The sequence below is a fragment of the Bufo gargarizans genome, chromosome 1, assembly GCF_014858855.1.
Source record: "Bufo gargarizans isolate SCDJY-AF-19 chromosome 1, ASM1485885v1, whole genome shotgun sequence".
Lineage (NCBI taxonomy): Eukaryota > Metazoa > Chordata > Amphibia > Anura > Bufonidae > Bufo > Bufo gargarizans.
In genome coordinates, this window is record NC_058080.1 from 200,410,412 (window position 1) to 200,431,468 (window position 21,057).

A 21,057-nucleotide genomic window follows, 5' to 3' on the forward strand; every position below is an offset into this window, starting at 1 on the left:
GTGTCTCGGCCTGCTGGCTGTTCTTCAGGACATGGTTGCCACGCATGCCGTTGCCGGCGGTAACAGGTGAGTGTGTTGGTGTGCTTTTCCCTTTGTGTGGCTTCACTACCCTGCCTGGTGTAGGAAGGGTTAACTCCCTTCTTTATGTGTGAACACTGGGTGTGTCTGACTGTGGGTGTGGCTACTTGGCCCTATATAGCCTCAGTGGAAGGCAGTAGTCAGAGAGGGTGCTTCAGCCATGCTTGTTGGAGACATCCTCCTAGTTACTTTACCATCTGCCAGTGGGGGCAACCCTTCTGGTCATAAAAATATTGTTACACGGTGTTGTCAAGGTGTGTGTGGGGTTTCCTTATTATTGCAGCTTATGGTCCTGGGTTCCTGTGTGATGTCTGGTGTGTGCTCTGTTCGTTGGTGTTCTGAACAGCAGCACCTGCACATGGGTTCCAGGCTTTGTTGTCTGTGGCAGGTGAGTGTTGTGTTGGTTGCATTTGCCTGTCACTGCCATAAGGTGTTTCTGTTCCCCTTGTAACTTGGCCACTTTAGACTCCTGTTTCTCCGTGTCCAGGAGGAACGGGCTGTCTACCCAGCTCCTAGCTCAGGGAACGACGGAGGGTCAGTAGGGATCCGAGGTTCCTGAGTATGGGCCCTCCTACCTTTAAGTGCGGCCCATGCAGCTAGGAGTCAGGGTCAGATTAGGGAAGCGCTAGGAGGTGACCTGCTGCCTAATTCTGTGGTTCTGGCCAAGTAGCAACCTTACCATCACCTGGCACCGCACGGCTGAGGGTTTTCCCCTTCCTCAGCCGTGACAGTATGACCAGAAGGGTGGCCCCCACTGGCAGATGGTAAAGTAACCAGGAGGATGTCTTCAGCAAGCATGGCTGAAGTACCTTCTCTGACTACTGCCTTCCACTGAGGCTATATAGGGCCAAGTAGCCACACCCACAGTCAGAGACACCCGGTGTTCACACAGAAAGAAGGGAGCTAACCCTTCCTACACCAGGCAGGGTAGTGAAGCCACACAAAGGGAAAAGCACACCAACACACTCACCTGTTACCACAGGCAACGGCATGCATGGCAACCATGTCCTGAAGAACAGCCAGCAGGCCGAGACACTGCCACCACATGCACACAACACCAGACGTTGCCGCGGACAACCGCAAGTGAAGGGAGGTGTCTAAGTGCATACAAACATGACCTCGTGCACAACAAACAGACAAAGGAAGTGTACACAAACACACATTGCCAAGGGAAACCACACGCATGCCTGTTGTCAGCGGCAACCGCACCTGAGGCAAACCACTAAGTGCCCCCAGCTGCGGTTGACACAACACCAACCCGCGGGCAACTGCATGCGGCTCACAAGGAGTCACGACCATGACCAAGGGTCGTGACAGCAGGGCAGTACTGCTGAGTACTGACTGAAGTTTGCTGGGACTCCATCCGTTACAGTAGGGCCCAGGACCCGGGACTTTCCGTGACGCATCTGTTAGCCTGGCAAGTTGCACAGAGACTATGCATGGATTGGGACTACTCTTGGCTTTCCTTCGTTTTTTGTTTGCCTGATATTTGCCCAGTGAAGTTTACCTGGACTTTGTTTATTTTGTTAATAAACCCCTTTGACTTCATCCTCACTGTTCTGTTTCATTGGTGCCTTGCATTACACAAGGGTTAAAAAAAAATCACTTTGTTTGCAGAGTATCACTTCTCAGTCTCGTCAGCTGACGGTTCATGTGAAGCCTTATGTCTGATCTCCTGACCTCATAAACACTCATGTAATCCATATTCTTATTAGTTTCCACAGGATATTTGATACATTTATTATCACTGGGGCTCATACTGATGATGTATCCCCTTGATCACTAGAATGGAGATCCTGAGCTTAACTGTTTCCCTCAGCCCATGGACATTGAATAGAGTGGCAGAGTGCATACTTGGCATCAGCTACATTCACCTCAATGCAGTTGTGCAGTGAGGAGAAACAGGGAGCTTCTGACCACTGTTCTAGTGATCCCAGGGGGTCCCAATAGAGGAGTCCCAAGGGAGCAAACATTTACCAACTATCCTGTGGATAGGCCATAAAATTGCCATAAAGTTTATGAGCAATGCAATATATTTTACCTATCATCTTCATCCGTATCCTGAATAAGACAACTGGATCTGGTTTGAGATTTTCTACTTATGTTTTGATTGCGTTAAGCTGATCTCAATTAATTAATTGATGTAAAAGTCATGCTTGGCAGAATCCAATTAACTAAGCTTATATTGTAAAGTCAGAAATTATATGAGAAATTGTGAATTACACAAATGTCTCCTTAGATCATGTTGGCATCTATGTAATTTTCAATAAGTAGATTCTAATTAAATGTGATGTGTACTAAGTGTTGCTGCAGTTATTCAGTGCATACGCATACAGTGTGAAAACACATACAGAAGGGCTGAGTTCATGTCAAGGAATGTCTATGGCAAATCCTACAGTATGGATATTTTTAGTAGAGAATGCCAAGGACTAGCCCTATTGTCCTTCAGTAGGGCTAATGCACTTTTTTTCATCTGAACAAAATCTGAAAGCTTTTTATTTTTTTATTATCCTCATTATTCTGGTGGATGGTGGTGCAGACAAAAATCTCCAATGATTTTCTTCCACTATATGAGCATGGAGGTTGCAGAATCCCCATTCATTTACATGGGAGGTGGATTGAATGCGGATTTGATGCCGTTTTCAGCATGAATTCTGTAAAGAAATCTGGGTAAAATTGTCGATATGTTAACTTATTAGAACATTCCTTTAGTTCTGTCAATGATTTGTCAGCCGTGATAATTTAGCATCCTTGCTCATTATAAGGGTCCTTTGACCCAAAAACGTTAATTAATTTTTTTGGAGTCATTCCTATTGCCATGAATGGGTCAATAGGAATGGGAAATATTAAGGAAGGACTTAGCTGAGAACATACAAATCCTCTCCTTGGAATGTTACGTTAGCTCACAAAGTAGGATGTAGAGCCACCCTTTTCCCATAACTCAGCAAGTTTTTTATTCATATTGCAGTAATGCACAACTAATATTTGTGGTGCTGCAGTGTACTGGAGGGGAGCTGAGGATGGGGGGAGTGGTAGTGGTTCTGATGGTGGTAGTATTACTCACAGTTCACTGTGGTAATCTTAAACCTGGCTCTCCCTGGGCTGTACAGACTAACTGAAGGGTACACCCTTCTTCCCTTGGAGCATACCTTGGACCTTTCTTGCTGTTGAATGGTTGGCAGAATGCAAGGCAGAGGACAATAGATGATAGAGGCAGTAACCAGGCCCAGTTTAATTAGAATAAAGTCTCTCTTTGCTAAAATAAGTAGATTATGAGAATTTCAACACAAATAGCAGGAACTCCTGAGGTATATTCCAGAGTGTACTTCTCTTCAATGGCTGTTTATGAGCAGCAGCAATGATGGTGGTTGTGGTCTCTGGGTGTCTTCTTATAGGAGCTGGCAATATTGACCACATTAGCCACACCTGAGGCAAAGGGTGTGGGCATTATCAGAAACAACACAGACGCCTATTGATCCACAAGGAAAACCATTCAGATAAAACCACGTGTTGCCAGTCTCACCGATCTTCTGCCACCTGTCGGGGGAACATCTGTGACAATAGGTCTATCGTTCTTTTTATTATGAAAGAAAAGCTCATATCTGAATATCTATCCCAGAATCCCAAAGATATCCAATATAGCTTTCCTTTATGAAAATGTACCTATTGAACAGTTTGAGGCTACTACCAGGGGAAAATCCTATGATGATAAAACACTGATTGAATAGTTCAAGGCTACCACCAGATTTTCCCCTACAGCCTACAGGAGAGTGCCCAAGGCAACAGTACATTTAACTGGCTGCAATTGCACACATAAAACCTCTATATGTGAGCAAAAAGCAAAATCTTCCTTTGAAGTTTAGGATAGATGTGAGTAGAGACTAAAAGTATAGTAAAAAGTCAGAATTTACAAAATTCTAGTTGCATTTTTATTCTAAAGAGTTGATTCGCTTATCTCTAGATGTGAGGCAAAATGTGTTGTTTGCAGTATTCTAATAATATTTTGAATTAACTTCAGGATGATATTTCAACCAGGATAATATTGAAGTAGTCAGATTAGGATCTGATGTACCCTGATGACACCTGGCTGAAAAATTAGCATACGGTATGTGAAAAAAAATCATTTAAACTGTTTATGCACAAAACAGATGGCAGTTGAAAATGTTAATGACAAAGAACTTGAGTGCCATTATTTAAGACCATATCACTGTGATATACAACACACCGTGGAAATATGTGATGCTGATGAAAAGTAAATGATAATATTTTATTCAGAGAAATACGTTTTATAGAAAAATGAGACTCTAGAAAGAGGCTGTAAACTGGTGACTTTCTGTATATAGATTTGACTGCTGAGATGCCACCACGCAGGTTACACACTATGGAAACAACACAAATAGCACCAAAACATGACACCCGGTTCTTTTATTGTATGAGGACAGTCATAACAACTCATTAACAGCTCATTATAAACAGCAGAGAAATTCAACAGGAACCATACACATCTGAAACACCAAGCGTGGTGGTTAGAACTGTCTTACAAGAGGCAACTGACTTAGTGGTTAGAGTCTCACGTAGGGCAACAGCATTTGGTTACAATCTCTCAAAAAGGGCACAAGGTTAGTCAGCAAGTAAAATGCGAAGGCTAGGCAAAAGTGGCTGTCTGGCCTAGGGGTCACCTAGCAGTGACATGCACATGTAGCTACTGAGGCCAGTAATTGGACACAGAGGACCCAGGACTAAGCTTGGACCCAAAGCAGCCTGGAAAGGGACCATGGCACTTGGGATGGCAGGACTGTGGACAGGTGAGTGCATGACAAGCAGGGGTTAATTTGTCTCCTAGGCCAGACAAAGTTGTTTATTCTCCCTTGGTAATTTTTTTTTATTCATACTCCCTGTATGTTGTCAGTCTGAAGCTGGACAGCAAGGAAGATGGCTGTAATAGCTTTTTAGACCATAGCAGTCTCTCCTCATTCTGTCCTCATGAATAAACAGAAGCTGCCGCAAATTAGTTCCTATGGAGCCCCTGCCTGCGACAGGACTCCAAAGCAACATAGTGTATGTCTCACTCCAATGCTCATGGGAACAAGAAAAAAGTGTGCAAAAATAAATAAATGTTTTTGAAAAGAAAATAATAAAAAAATATATTCAAATCACCCCCGTTCCCCAAAATGTTAATAAAAATAAGTAAACAATAAAAAATACACATCATGGGTATCACCGCATACAAAAATGCCTGTACTATTAAAATATAAAAATATTTTTCCAATATGGCAAACAGTGAAATGGAAAAAACGTCAAAATGTGTGATTTGCCATTTTTTGGTCACTTCACCTCCCACAAAATGTTTAGAAAAAGTTATGGAAAAAGTCATACACACCCCAACATGGTATTACTGAAAAGTACAGATTGACTCGCAAAAAATGATCCATCACAAAGGTCCGTAAACATAACTACAAAAAGTTATAGGGGTCAGAATATGGAGATGAAAACGAAAAAATGTAAAAGTTTTTATTTTTATTTTTTTGAATATTAAAATGCAAGTAAAACCTTACATATGTGGTATTGTTGTAATCGTACTGTCCTGGAGAATAAAAGTAACTGGTCAATTTTACCACTTAGGAAACGGTGTAAAAGCAAAAACAAAACATAAAACTCTGGTGGAATACTTGTATAAAAAAGATGCAAGTATTAAAATGGCACTTGGTTGGAGGGGCTCCTGTTACATATGTTGCATTGAGAACTATGGGTCTGAAATTATGCTCACAGATTCTACTGACCAATAAATGCCCACACTAAGGATGAGCGAATCAATTTGTAATTAATCTGTTTCACAAAAGTCCCTCGCCAAAAGTCCCTCGCCAAACAAACCCAAAATGTTTTGGGTTTGCTTCAGAGGAATCAGTTAAAAACAGTGAACAGCACTATTTTACTGCATATGTTAGTGGGGAAAACCAGGAGGGAAGAAGTATAAAAATGTATAAAAAAAATAAAAACATTTTGAGTCCTATGAGACTAGAGGGGGTTAAATACCAATTAGTGTTGAGTGAATCGAAGTCCGTGGACTTTGATACGAATTTCGATTCACCACGCCGGGATGTATGACGTCACAACGCCAGCCAACATGACGATGTCTTCAATAAAGATGGCCACGACCAGCTCGTCATGTTTAAATAGAAGAGGTAAGTATGATTCCCCCCCCCCCCCCACTGTAATATTAATGTCAGATGCTGCAATCAGCTATGAACTACATTGATGGGGAGCAAAGAAATCACAACTTTGGTTTTTGTAGAATGGATTCGGGTCTGAATCCAACTTTTTTAAAATTTGGAAAACCTCAAACTAACCAAATTTCAAAAGGTTCACTCATCTCTAGTCTAAATCTATTTTGTATGTGAAGCGATTAATACATTTACACTCCATGTTTTTGATAATAAAGCTAATTCAAAAACTACCATTACATGCAATCATTTTCCCGGATTGCTATATAAGAGATGATTTACAAGTAGTTTTTGAAACAGTTTGAAGTTTGCAGATTAGTCCACCCTCGTACAGCTGTAATCCTTCACGCTGCCTTCAGAATATAAGAATTGTGCCAGTTGTAATTTAACAAGATTTAGAGAGCAGACAGCGGACTACATAAATATTTCAGTATTTATTCAATGTGCGCTCAGAGATCTTCATGACTAATTTTCTGTTAAACAGTAACCTACTTCAGATGCATATTTTTATAATTTCTGGTTAAAAAATGAGGGCAGATTTAGGCAAGCAGTCTAAACATGTGCCAGATAGCTCCCAGTTTCTCATGCTATATGATACATTGAGTGCATAGTTAGACATTTTTGTTGAACTTTGCAACAACTATTGTTTGATTGTTTTACCCCAAAACTTTAGGGCAATTTTGGTGCCTGTTGCCACATCTTAAACCATACCCCCATTCTGCAGCTGTGCACTTCTTGTAGAGCTGGAAAACTAAAAGAGATGAACTAGGAACAGTGGATTATTCTTTTCAAATCATTATGCACCAGGTTTTGGTACATTTACCATAGTCTTATCACAATATCATTCAATACAGGAAAAAAAAAAAATGTCTATATTGTTTCTTTCCTTCTGTGTCTTGGAACTTCTATATGAAACATTACAACTAGATTACATTACATAACATCAGAGGATCACATACTGTACGATTGACATTTAAAAAAAAATAAAGAATAGACCTAGAACAAAGAAGAAGTTAACACTGAAACCTCTGTCAAATTATTAAATAAGTAATTCATTCGATATGGAGCCAACAGAAGACTGGCCATTTGTACATTTAGCCAGACTGTAGTTATGATAATTGAGACCAGCTGTTATACTGTTTGGTTACTGGACGTGATCCAAGGTAACTGCAAAGCCATACCACTCAAAGCAGTCAGACTGCAAGCAGCAGCGCCTGTATAGACATAGCCTCCCAGACAGTACTTAAGCAGCAGTTTGCTTTGGGCCTGGAATCAAGATCTGTCTGGAGGTGGAATTTGCTTGACATCAATAAACCAGCTGCATACTACAGACTTATGCCAGCTAAAGATCACATCGTAGCCAGTGGTAGACCAAGTTTTGTATGTTCTTATTTTTTTTTCTTAACAGAAACTATAAGAAAGCATTTACTCATTAAAATTATAGTAAACCTTCAAGTTTAAACAGTAACTCAATTGATTTATGCATTCAGAAATTTGATATCTCTGAATTTTGCTTCCCTGCTTTTTCAATTTTCCGGACAAATTTGCATAATATACAGTACAGACCAAAAGTTTGGACACACCTTCTCATTCAAAGAGTTTTCTTTATTTTCATAACTATGAAAATTGTAGATTCACATTGAAGGCATCAAAACTATGAATTAACACATGTGGAATTATATACATAACAAAAAAGTGTGAAACAACTGAAAATATGTCATATTCTAGGTTCTTGAAAGTACCCACCTTTTGCTTTGATTACTGCTTTGCACACTCTTGGCATTCTCTTGATGAGCTTCAAGAGGTAGTCACCTGAAATGGTTTTCACTTCACAGATGTGCCCTGTCAGGTTTAATAAGTGGGATTTCTTGCCTTATAAATGGGGTTGGGACCATCAGTTGCGTTGTGGAGAAGTCAGGTTGTTACACAGCTGATAGTCCTACTGAATTGACTGTTAGAATTTGTATTATGGCAAGAAAAAAGCAGCTAAGTAAAGAAAAATGAGTGGCCATCATTACTTTTAGAAATGAAGGTTAGTCAGTCCGAAAAATTGGGAAAACTTTGAAAGTGTCCCCAAGTGCAGTCACAAAAACCATCAAGCGCTACAAAAAAACTGGCTCACATGCGGACCGCACCAGGAAAGGAAGACCAAGAGTCACCTCTGCTGCGGAGGATAAGTTCATCCGAGTCACCAGCCTCAGAAATCGCAGGTTAACAGCAGCTCAGATTAGAGACCAGGTCAATGCCACACAGAGTTCTAGCAGCAGACACATCTCTAGAACAACTGTTAAGAGGAGACTGTGTGAATCAGGCCTTCATGGTAGAATATCTGCTAGGAAACCACTGCTAAGGACAGGCAACAAGCAGAAGAGACTTGTTTGGGCTAAAGAACACAAGGAATGAACATTAGACCAGTGAAAATCTGTGCTTTGGTCGGATGAGTCCAAATTTGAGATCTTTGGTTCCAACCACCGTGTCTTTGTGCGACGCAGAAAAGGTGAACGGATGGACTCTACATGCCTGGTTCCCACCGTGAAGCATGGAGGAGGAGGTGGTGTGGGGGTGCTTTGCTGGTGACACTGTTGGGGATTTATTCAAAATTGAAGGCATACTGAACCAGCATGGCTACCACAGCATCTTGCAGTGGCATGCTATTCCATCCGGTTTGCGTTTAGTTGGACCATCATTTATTTTTCAACAGGACAATTACCCCAAACACACCTCCAGGCTATGTAAGGGCTATTTGACCATGATAGAGAGTGATGGAGCGCTGCGCCAGATGACCTGGCCTCCACAGTCACCAGACCTGAACCCAATCGAGATGGTTTGGGGTGAGCTGGACCGCAGAGTGAAGGCAAAAGGGCCAACAAGTGCTAAGCATCTCTGGGAACTCCTTCAAGACTGTTGGAAGACCATTTCAGGTGACTACCTCTTGAAGCTCCTCAAGAGAATGCAAAGAGTGTGCAAAGCAGTAATCAAAGCAAAAGGTGGCTACTTTGAAGAACCTAGAATATGACATATTTTCAGTTGTTTCACACTTTTTTGTATATAATTCCACATGTGTTAATTCATAGTTTTGATGCCTTCAGTGTGAATCTACAATTTTCATAGTCATGAAAATAAAGAAAACTCTTTGAATGAGAAGGTGTGTCCAAACTTTTGGTCTGTACTGTAAATATATAATGTATGCCAGTAAAGAACCTGTCTTACACTTAGACCAGAGGTAGATGCAGTGAAGTTATGTAGAGGCTGAAGCCTCTACGTAACTTCGGCGGATCCACCACCAGTGCAGGAGCTTACTAAGGCTGGCGTTTCAAACACCGGTCCTAATAAATGACCCCCTATGTCTAGCTATTTATAAGGCCTATAAGGTTGACTTTGTAGTAACAATAAACGTCTGGCACACCTAATCCTCCTTTAGGTAGGTGAGGGAATAATGCACTTTGTGCAGTTCTATGGAGAGTATTCCCCCAGATAAACCAAAGCATATCCAACTGCAATTGACAAATTTTACAAGTAACAATGGTAATCGGGAGGCAACGTAATTTATAAAGTATTTTTGGCAAAATCATCATTTTAATGGCATTAATTCTGACAATCTACGAGACATAGTTATTGGAGTATTTGGCATAATTTGCCTGTGATTCCATTATAATCTTTAGGACGTTAGAGGGGATTAAGTTGCAAAAACTGGAGGTCAAAATGATACCCAAATAAGAAATGTCACTTGTTGACCAATTAAATTTATACTAAAATCTGTATTTTAATAGAGTCACAAACAGAAAAGGGAAGAATATGTGATTTTGTGACATTGAGTTTGTAGAAGGAGGCTGTCATGTGTTCTTCTATAATAAAGGTTACTGCTAGTAATGAGCAAAGTTTACAAAAATTTGATTTGGCGGCTTTGCCAAATTTCACAAAGAAATTTGCTTTGTGATTAATTACTTTGTAACGATGCACACTTTATTGTAAGCAGCAGGTGCAATCATGAGGAACGACGATAAAGCTGGCTTGATCATTGACCCCCTCAGATGAAGTGTTCATCGCTCTTTACAGCATCTAATAAGAAAAATGAGGACTTTCAGGGGTTAATCAGTAAAAAAAAAAAATATAATACTACTTTATCCATTTGAGCACAAAGAGGCCACTGTGGTCATCTTGATTGAAGATCCCTTGCAAAATTTCACACGATGCTTGATGGCATCATTACTCTGGCCAGCAAGGTGAAGTCACACGCTCGGGATCTTCAATCTTCGCACTTAAATGGATGAGGTGAGTATGATTTTTTTTTTTAAAGCCTTTTCAGGGACAATTGATTTGTTATCAACTTTTACATGAATAGGTGTACTACTGTGGTGGATGCAATCAACAAAATCTGACTAAACCCTCGCACTGATGTTAAAATGAGACTTTAGCCAATATATCCTCATATGAAGGACATATTGGTGCCCGCACCACGTCAAGGTATCTCAGGTGGCACGGGACCTACCTGTGCCGTATGGGCAGTACCAGCGGCCAGTGGGTGAATTACAGGAGCATAAGGTCCGACTTACAGCAAACAGCTCTTTGTTACCTCCAGTGTGAATCCACCCATACAATGGGAGGAGTAAGGAGGCTGTGAGTCCCACCCAAGGCTGACTGATATAACCCAGGCCTCACAGGTGTACTAAATGTAGCCTATAGATGAAAATCAAGGCACATTCAAATTTAGAGTTTATACACCTCAAAGCATACATATACAAACTACATGACAAAATAAGGTGGTCTCAAAAAGCAGGAAATTCTCAACCCCATATGCAGTTGTGCATCTTTACCTGGGGGAGCAAATCCTGCACATGTTGTCCATTGCTAATGGCGATTCCCAGTAAAAAATGCATGCAATGGAGGATGCCTTCAGCGGACCACAAGTGACACAAAAACATCCTCCTGCAGATAACAAAATGTGTGGATGTAATTGACTATATAAAATACACTTTTACACAAATAGGTGCACTACTCTGGTGGATGCAAACAACAAAATCTGACTAAACCCTCACACTGATGTTGAAATGAGACTTTATCCAAAATATCCTTATATTAAGGACATACCGAAGCCCGCACACCACGTCAAGGTATCTCAGGTTGCACGGGACCTAACGCTAACCTACCTGTGCCGTATGGGCAATAGCAGGGGCAAGTGAGAGAATTACAGGAGTGTAAGGTCTGACTCACAGCAAACAGCTCCCCGTTACCTCCAGTGCAAAACCACACATACAATGGGAGGAGGCTGTGAGTCCCACCCAATGCTGACTGATATGACGCAGGCTTCACAGGTGCTCCAAATGTAGCCTATAGATGAAAATCAAGGCACATTCAAATTTGGAGTTTATACACCTCCAAGCATACATATACAAACTACATAACAAAATAACATGGTCTCAAAAAACAGGAAATGCCACCTGAGATACCTTGACGTGGTTTGCGGGCTCCAATATGTCCTTCATATAAGGATATATTGGCTAAAGTCTCATTTTAACATCAGTGCGAGGGTTTAGTCAGATTTTGTTGATTGCATCCACCACAGTAGAGCACCTATTCGTGTAAAAATGTATTTCATATAGTCAATTACATCCACACATTTTGTTATCTGGTGTAGGATGCTTTTGTGGCACTTGTGGTCCGCTGTGGGCATCCTCCATTGGATGCATTTTTTGCTGGGGATTGCCATTAGCAATGGACCACATTTGCGGGATTTGCTCCCCCGGATGTAGATGCATAACTGCATATAGGGTTGAGCAGTTCCTGCTTTTTGAGACCACGCTATTGTGTCATGTAGTTTACAATTGATTTGTTACCACGAAGCACGAGGAAATTAGACTTTGCAGCTAATAAAATTTTCCCTAAAATTCAGATCGAAGTCTTCTTCAGATACTTTGGTTCGCTTAACCGTAGTAACTGCTATTAAAGATGTTTCAGATTGGAGCTGAGCATGATGGGAGGAAGCTGGGGTAGCACCCCCTTCATGTTGCTGTACTCTCGTACCTGGGACCTAGGGTACTCCTTCATCCTCCATGTAGATCCAGGTGTGATGCGGAGAAGTGCAGTGTGAGCCCAGGCAAAGACAGTCTAGTGTTGGTTCCTGCCATGGTTCAGTGCTCTGTTTTAATTGGGGTGCTAGAAAGAGGCGCTGGCCATGTGCAGTGAGAGTGTAGGTAAATACAGTGTTTGGGAAACTTTAGAGAAAAAGCTGGTTGCCATAGGTAAATTCTGTTTTGGAATGGGCTGCTGCTCAGACTGCCCAGCCTGGAAACAAGAAGGCTGCAGAGTGAAACTACTTGCACCTGCTGCTACTTGCTGATAAATGCTTCTGTGATCTCTCCATGCTAGAGGAGGTGAACTTTTGGGCTTGCTGATACTTGTAGCACTGCAAAGGAGTGTAGTAGACTTACCAACTGTGGAAACTGCCCTGAAGCCAGTGGAGGTGACCCTGCCCAAACTCTATTTGACATCTGGGACCTGTAGTTCCACATATATTTACAGCTTATAGGGCTTGCGTTAGTTTACAGAGGATAACTGGATCTGTATTTCAACTTCTATCCATGGGGGGTGCTGGTGAGAATAAGCTGTGTCCATACAATTAATAGTTGTTGTTACTAATAAGTCTCACAGACTAATAGCTCATGCACACAACCGTATGCATTTTGCGGTCCGCAAAACACAGATCCACAAAAATACAGACGAATTCCGTATGCATTCGCTTTTTTTTTTACGGAACAGCTGGCCCCTAATAGAGCAGTCCTATCCTTTTCTGTAATGCGGACAATAATAGGACATGTTCTATTTTTTTGTGGAACGGACATGCGGAAAGGGAATGTACACGGAGTAACTTCAGTTTATTTTTGCGGATCCATTGAAATAAATGGTTCTGCATATGGTCCGCAAAAAAAAAAAAAAACAAGCATGGAAAGAAAATATGTTTGTGTGCATGAGCTCTAACATTGGGGAGTTAATCTGTACTCAATATTGTACAACTGTGGCTAATTGAGCCTGCTTGGACTTGTGCCACTGCACAGGACTGTAGTACATTTACTAACTGTGGAAACTGTAGGTAATTGCTCTATTGGGTTTTTTCTGTTTGGTGAACAGAAAAATAAAATATGCCACCTAAAAGAAGGTCTGTGACCCCTACTAAAGAGCATAAGGACAACAAGGGCACTAATAAAATAGATACATTCCTTGCTTCCCCAGCCACAGTGAATAAATCCCCCCTGGCAAATAAAGCTAAATCTGCTATACAAAGGAGTTGCCTTCCCGGCGCCCAGAGGAGATAGCTCTAGGGAAAGTCATCTAGGGGAGGAGGTGTGGATTAGGGAAGTGGCCCCCTGGATGAGTCTATGGGGTTGCTGTTCTTTTTAACCCTTTCTCTTTCACTGAAAATTCTAGATTTCTACATAAGTTTTAGTTTGGAATGTAAGGCAACTTGGGGAAAACCTGAAATGGTTGGCAGTAATGGATGTTGTGAACAATTACTTACCTGGCACCATTTGTTTTTTAGAATCACATTTAACAAAGGATAATTTTCACATAGTTTATAAAAATGATGGACATACAAATATCACTCATTCTACACTATATTCAAGGGGGTCACTGTTATGAATACATAATAATGCAAAATGGAAGTTAGGCCTCATGCACACAGACGTATTTTAATTCCGTGTCCATTCCGGTTTTTTTTTGCGGATGGTATACAGAACCATTTTCTTTCAATGAGTCCACAAAAAAAAACGGAAGGTACTCCGTGTGCATTTAGTTTCCGTATGTCCGTATTTCCGTTCTACAAAAAAATAGAACAAGTCCTATTTTTGTCTACATTACGGACAAGGATAGTACTGTTCTATTAGGGGCCAGCTGTTCCGTTCTGCAAAATATGGAATGCACACAAATGTCATCCGTATTTTTTGCAGATCCTTTTTTTGGCAGACTGCAAAATACATACAGTCATGTGCATGAGGCCTTATTTGATAAGGTAATCGATTTAGATAATAGGTTTATATTTTTTCATTGTAAAATGGGTGATTTAATGTGTATTTTGGCTTTTAGCTATAATCCCCCTGCAGTTTACATCCAGAGTCAGGGAATTGCTTGAATTTTAAAAGAGGAAAGATGTTTGTCTGATTTTGGTTTTTAGGGACAATGAAGTTTCCAGTTTGCATTTTTCTGCATACTCTCCAGAAACCTGTTTCCAGTCCAGGGTAGTCTCCTTACACTAAGGTTTCCAGACGGAGGTGATCTGACAATCTTTTGGAGCTCACCTGAGACAAAATCACAAAAATATAGTGGCAAATATGGAGGAACTACTCAAACCCCAAACACTGTAGCGTGTTTCTCATTGGGAGCGCAGTCCCACCACATGTGGACCGCAGCACACGACCATCCCCAGCAAAAAAATGCGTACAATGGAGGATGCCGGCGCGGTCCACATGCACCACAAAGGCATCCTACACAAAACGGAGCATTGTGCGGATGAAAATATAATTATATAAATCACAGAAAAAAATGCACCAAACGGATATGCCACTGACTATACTAGCTAGTCATACAAGCAGATATTAAAAGCTGAGACTTTTTCCAATATATTCCTGTCGGGAACACATTGGAGCCCATCTTGCACCAAGTCACGGTCTCTCAGCATGGCAAGGGTCCTACCACTACGCTAGCTATGGTGTGAACATGGTCTGAAGGTGATGAAATCCAGCTCACAGCCAAGCTTCCACACAACCGCATAGCAGGACAACTAATGCAATGTGAATAAAGCAAGACTGTGAGCCACACCCATATCAGACGGTGTGATGGAGGTTACCAGGTGCAAAAGAATGTTTAAATGCCAGGTAAAGGCACATTCAATACATATAAAACAAAATCACAGAAATATAGTGGCAAATATGGGGGAACTGCTCAAACCCCAAACACTGTAGCGTTTTATATAATTATATTTTCTTCGAGTACTAACTCAAATTTCTTATTCATGAATGCACAATTAATAGTTGTAAGATCATTAGTTTTAGGTTGTGGCTGAGAAACCGAGTGTAGGAAAGTGAAAAGTATCCATTCTGTGAGCTGGAATATGTCGGAATCATCCTTCAAATTATATAAGACGCTATAATAGTCCACAAAGGCATCTGCAGTGTCAAGACAATGTAAGGTAACACTCCCATCTTTCAAGCGCTTTTAGTCTGCCTGTAAGATGTTTTAATAAAGTATCCATGGGAGCCCGTTCATATTGGTCTTCTAGTAAAGATAGTTTTGTTAAAAGTTCTTGAAATTGGCACTCTTTTTGTTTTTTCATTCTACAGAATGCCTGTATTAAAATCCCTCTTATAAAGTTTTTATGCAAACACCATTGAGTAGAAACGTCAATCTCAGGGGTAGCAGTGTACGTAAAAAAATCTTCAAGAGAGTTAGAAAAATGGCAAAGATGATCAGCATTTTTCAGGAGGTACATATTGAGTCCCTACACGGGAGACTAGGGTTAGGGAAAGAATCCTGTATCTCTATGGTGATCGAAGCATAGTCCAACCATGTAATGTGTTCGATACTAGTATGTGATACCTTATGAATAAGGTTGGTGGAAATTAAGAAATAGTCAATACATAATTGAGTGACATAAACCTGTGATGAGAAGATAAAATTTCTCTCTGTCGCATGCTGATATCTCCAAATGTCATGGAGGCTAGTTGTTTTAAGGAACTTACCCAACTCAGGGAAATAACCAGATGCAGCATGGGAACAGTCATCATTAGCAAAAATAGGTACATTAAATCTCCACCAAGAACAATCAAACCTCTGGCATGTGTAGCTAGTTTCTTAAAGAACCAATTGATAAAAGAGAGTTGGGGTAAGTTTGGGACATAAACATTAGAAATGGTGTAATTGATATTATTAATAAAATAATAATAAATCTGCTAGTTGGATTAGTGACACATTGGTGTAACTTAAACAGTAGGTATTGCCTAATACCTATGAGAACACCTACTTTCTTTATCTGTGTGGAGGCAAAGAAAAGATGCAGAAACAGTTTGTGGTAGCATCTTTGGTTGTTGGATGTCAATAGGTGTGTCTCTTGCCCCATAACAATGTAACATTTAGCTTTATTGACATCCGCCCATAGGGCCACATAAAAGAAGAGTTGAGACCCTTCACATTAAGTGACAAAAGTTTCAGCGCCATAATGAACAAAAAATTATTGCATCAAAATGTCTTTGGTCAGGGAACAGGATAGGCAGATGGAGACATGGCTCACACGCAAGAGATACAAAAAGGCTATTCGTCAAACAGAATAGTAAACTATAAAAAAAAAAAAATGAATATGGTCAGCACTAGAGATAAGCGAATCAAAGCTGACGAAATGGAATTCGTTACGAATTTCAGGAAAAATTCATTTTGCACAGAATGCAAATTTTCTCACGCTTCGTGGTAGCAAATGGCATTTTTCCTAAAATGGTTGCTGCACGTGTGAGGACACGGAGAAAGGAACTCTGGGAAGGTGGGATCACCCATACTGACATGCATGCAGCCAATCAACAGCCATCCAGCCCTGTGTTGTCACAGCCCTATAAATATGACAGCCATCTTAAATTCTGCCATTTACCAGCGTACTTAGTGCAGGGAGAGACATGTCTGCAGGCGCTAGGGACAGTGCTAGAAAAAAATGTCATTCTTCTAAAAAAAAAAAAAATAGATTTACAAGTGCAGGGAAAAATTATTCAAGGTGTATGGAAAGGATAGGGAGGAATCATTCCACAGCATTTCTGTTGAACAGGGTTCATTCAGGGAGATGACAGCCTGGATAATAGGAACATTCCTATTAGACCTTGCAGCACTGACTGGGCACCCAAATTGCCATCATACAGATCTGTTTTTCCTGGAAACTGTACTTACAGTGGGATGCGAAAGTTTGGGCAACCTTGTTAATCGTCATGATTTTCCTGTATAAATCGTTGGTTGTTACGATAAAAAATGTCAGTTAAATATATCATATAGGAGACACACGCAGTGATATTTAAGAAGTGAAATGAAGTTTATTGGATTTACAGAAAGTGTGCTATAATTGTTTAAACAAAATTAGGCAGATGCATAAATTTGGGCACCACAAAAAATAGATGAAATCAATATTTAGTAGATCATCCTTGTGCAGAAATTACAGCCTCTAAACGCTTCCTGTAGGTTCCAATGAGAGTCTGGATTCTGGTTGAAGGTATTTTGGCCCATTCCTCTTTACAAAACATCTTTAGTTCATTCAGGTTTGATGGCTTCCAAGCATGGACAGCTCTCTTTAAGTCACACCACAGATTTTCAATTATATTCAGGTCTGGGGACTGAGATGGCCATTCCAGAATGTTGTACTTGTTCCTCTGCATAAATGACTTAGTGGATTTTGAGCAGTGTTTAGGGTCATTGTCTTGTTGAAAGATCCAGCCCCGACGCAGCTTCAGCTTTGTCACCGATTCCTAGACATTGGTCTCCAGAATCTGCTGATACTGAGTGGAATCCATGCGTCCCTCAACTTTGACAAGATTCCCAGTCCCTGCACTGGCCACACAGCCCTACAGCATGATGGAACTACCACCATATTTTACTGTAGGTAGCAGGTGTTTTTCTTGGAATGCTGTGTTCTTTTTCCTCCATGCATAACGCCCCTTGTTATGGCCAGATAACTACATTTTAGTTTCATCAGTCCACAGCACCTTATTCCAAAATGAAGCTGGCTTGTCCAAATGTGCTTTAGCCCACCTCAAGCGGCACTTTTTGTGTTGTGGGCGGAGAAAAGGCTTCCTCTGCATCACTCTCGCATACAGCATCTCCTTGTGTAAAGTGCCCCGAATGGTTTAACGATGCACAGTGACTCCATCTGCAGCAAGATGATGTTGTAGGTCTTTGATGCTGGTCTGTGGGTTGACTGACTGTTCTCACCATTCGTCACTACTGTCTATTCGAGATTTTTCTTGGTCTGCCACTTTGAGCCTTAATTTGAACTGAGCCTGTGGTCTTCCATTTCCTCAATATGTTCCTAACTGTGGAAGCTGACAGCTGAAATCTCTGAGACAGCTTTCTATATCCTTCCCCTAAACCATGATGGTGAGCAATCTTTGTCTTCGGGTCATTTGAGAGTTGTTTTGAGACTCCCATGTTGCTACTCTTCAGAGAAAATTAAAAGAGGAGGGAAACTTACAATTGACCCCCTTAAATACTCTTTCTCATAATTGGATTCACCTGTGTATGTAGGTCAGGGGTCACTGAGCTTACCAAGCCAATTTGAGTTCCAATAATTAGTTCTAAAGGTTTTGGAATCAATAAAATGACAACAGTGCCCACATTTATGCACCTGCCTAATTTTATTTAAACAATTATAGCACACTTTCTGTAAATCCAATAAACTTCATTTCACTTCTCAAATATCACTGTGTGTGTCTCCTATATGATATATTTAACTGACATTTTTTTATCGTAACAACCAACGATTTATACAGGAAAATCATGACGATTAACAAGGTTGCCCAAACTTTTGCATCCCACTGTATTAGGGTGCAAGTGCTGTTTGATACAGGCATTAACAGTGGTTATTACAAGGAAATATGTATATGTCTTATTTGCACTTGTGCGGTGCACTTATCTGTAGTAAAGGCTTTTGTGGGGTTTTTTTTTATCAGAAAAAGAAAAAATACATTTGTCGCTCTGCGGTGCAGTAATCTGTAGTAAAGGCTTTTGTGAGGTGTTTTAGTGGAAAAATAAAAAATATATTTGCCACTCAGTGGTGTAGTTATTTTTTGTAAAGCCTTTTGTGCCGTTTTTAGAGCAAAAAAAAATATACATTTACCGCTCTACAGTGCAGTAATCTGTAGTATAGGCTTTTGTGGGGTGTTTTAGCTGAAGAATAAAAAATACATTTGCCGCTCAGTGGTGCAGTTATTCCTTGTTAAGCTTTTTGTAATTTGTATTAGCACAAAAAGAAAAAAATACACTTGCTGCTCTACGTTGCAGTTATTTCTTGTTAAGATTTTTGTGACATGTATTAGCACAAAAAGAAAAAATACATTTACCGCTCTACAGTGCAGTAATCTGTAGTATAGGCTTTTGTGGGGGGGTTTTAGCAGAAAAATAAAAAATACATTTGCTGCTCAGTGGTGCAACTACAAACTATAAGGAAAAAAATAGAAAATGTAAAAAACAAATAAAAGCAGCCAAATTAGAGAACTATAAATTGCCAGAGAGAGCAAAACTAACCCTAAAATGTTCTAGAATTATATAAATGGTAAAAAGTATAAATCTGAAGGTGTCGGCCCTCTACAAAGTAATGAGGGGGGAGTTGCAGAGAGGGATGAGGATAAAGAAAAGCTATTAAATATTTTTTCTCCACTGTATTCAATTTGGAAAATAAACTGATGAAATGCAGAATGTAAAAAGTAAATTCCCCTTTAAAAGTGTCCTGTCTCACCCAGGAAGAAGTATAATTGCATCTTAAAAAGATTAAAATAGACAAATCGCCAGGACCAGATGACATACACCTCGTATCCTAAGGGAATTAAGTAATGTCATAGCCAGACCCTTATTTCTGATATTTTAGAACTCTATACTGACAGGGAGTGTTCCACAGGATGGGTACATAGCAAATGTGGTGCCAATATTCAAAAAAGGGTCTAAAAACAGAGCCCAGAAACTATAGGCCGGTAAGTCTAACATCTGTTGTGGGTAAACAGTTTGAAAGTTTTCTAAGAGATGCTATCTTGGAGTACCTCAATGAAAAAAAGAAAATAACGCCATATCAGCATGGCTTCATGAGGAATCAGTCATATCAAGAGGAGGTAAGTTCTAGACTTGACAGCGGTGAATCAATGGATGTCGTATATCTGGACTTCTCTAAAGCATTTGACACTGTACCGGATGAAAGGTTAGTGTATAAAATGAGAATACTTGGACTTGGAGAAAATGTCTATATGTGGGTAACTAACTGGCTCTTTAATGGAAAACAGAGGGTGGTTATTAATGGTACACACTCAGATTTGATCACTGTCACTAGCGGAGTAACTCAGGGGTTAGTATTGGACCCTATTCTCGTCAATATATTTAATAATGATCTTGTAGAAGGCTTGCACAGTAAAATATAAATTTTTGCAGATGACACAAAAGTGTGTAAAGTAATTAACACAGAAGAGGACAGTATACTACTACAGAGGGATCTGAATAGATTGGAGGCTTGGGCAGAGAAGTGACAGATGAGGTTTAACGTAAAGTTATGCACATGGGAAGGAAAAATGCAAGTCACATGTGCATACTAAATGGTAAAACACTGGGTAACACTGACATGGAAAATGACTTAGGAATTTTAGTGAACAGCAAACTAAGCAGTATAAACCAGTGTCAGGCAGCTTCTGCCAAGGCCCAAAAGACCACACATGGAGTACTGTGTACAGTTCTGGGCTCCTGTGAACAAAGCAGATATAGTAGAGCTGGAGAGGGTTCAGAGGAGGGCAACTCAATTAATAACTGGAATGGGGGGACTACAGTTTATCAAAATTAGGGTTATTCACTTTAGGGTACTTCCACACTTGCGGCAGGACAGATCCGGCAGGCTGGTCTCCCTGTCGAATCCGTCCTTCCGCTGTTTTGCCGGACCGCCGCTCCGTCCCCATTGACTATAATGGGGATGGGGGCTTAGCTCCGACGCAGCACGGCGGTGCACGGCGAAATTCGCCGGACTAAAAAGTCCTGCATGTCCGACTTT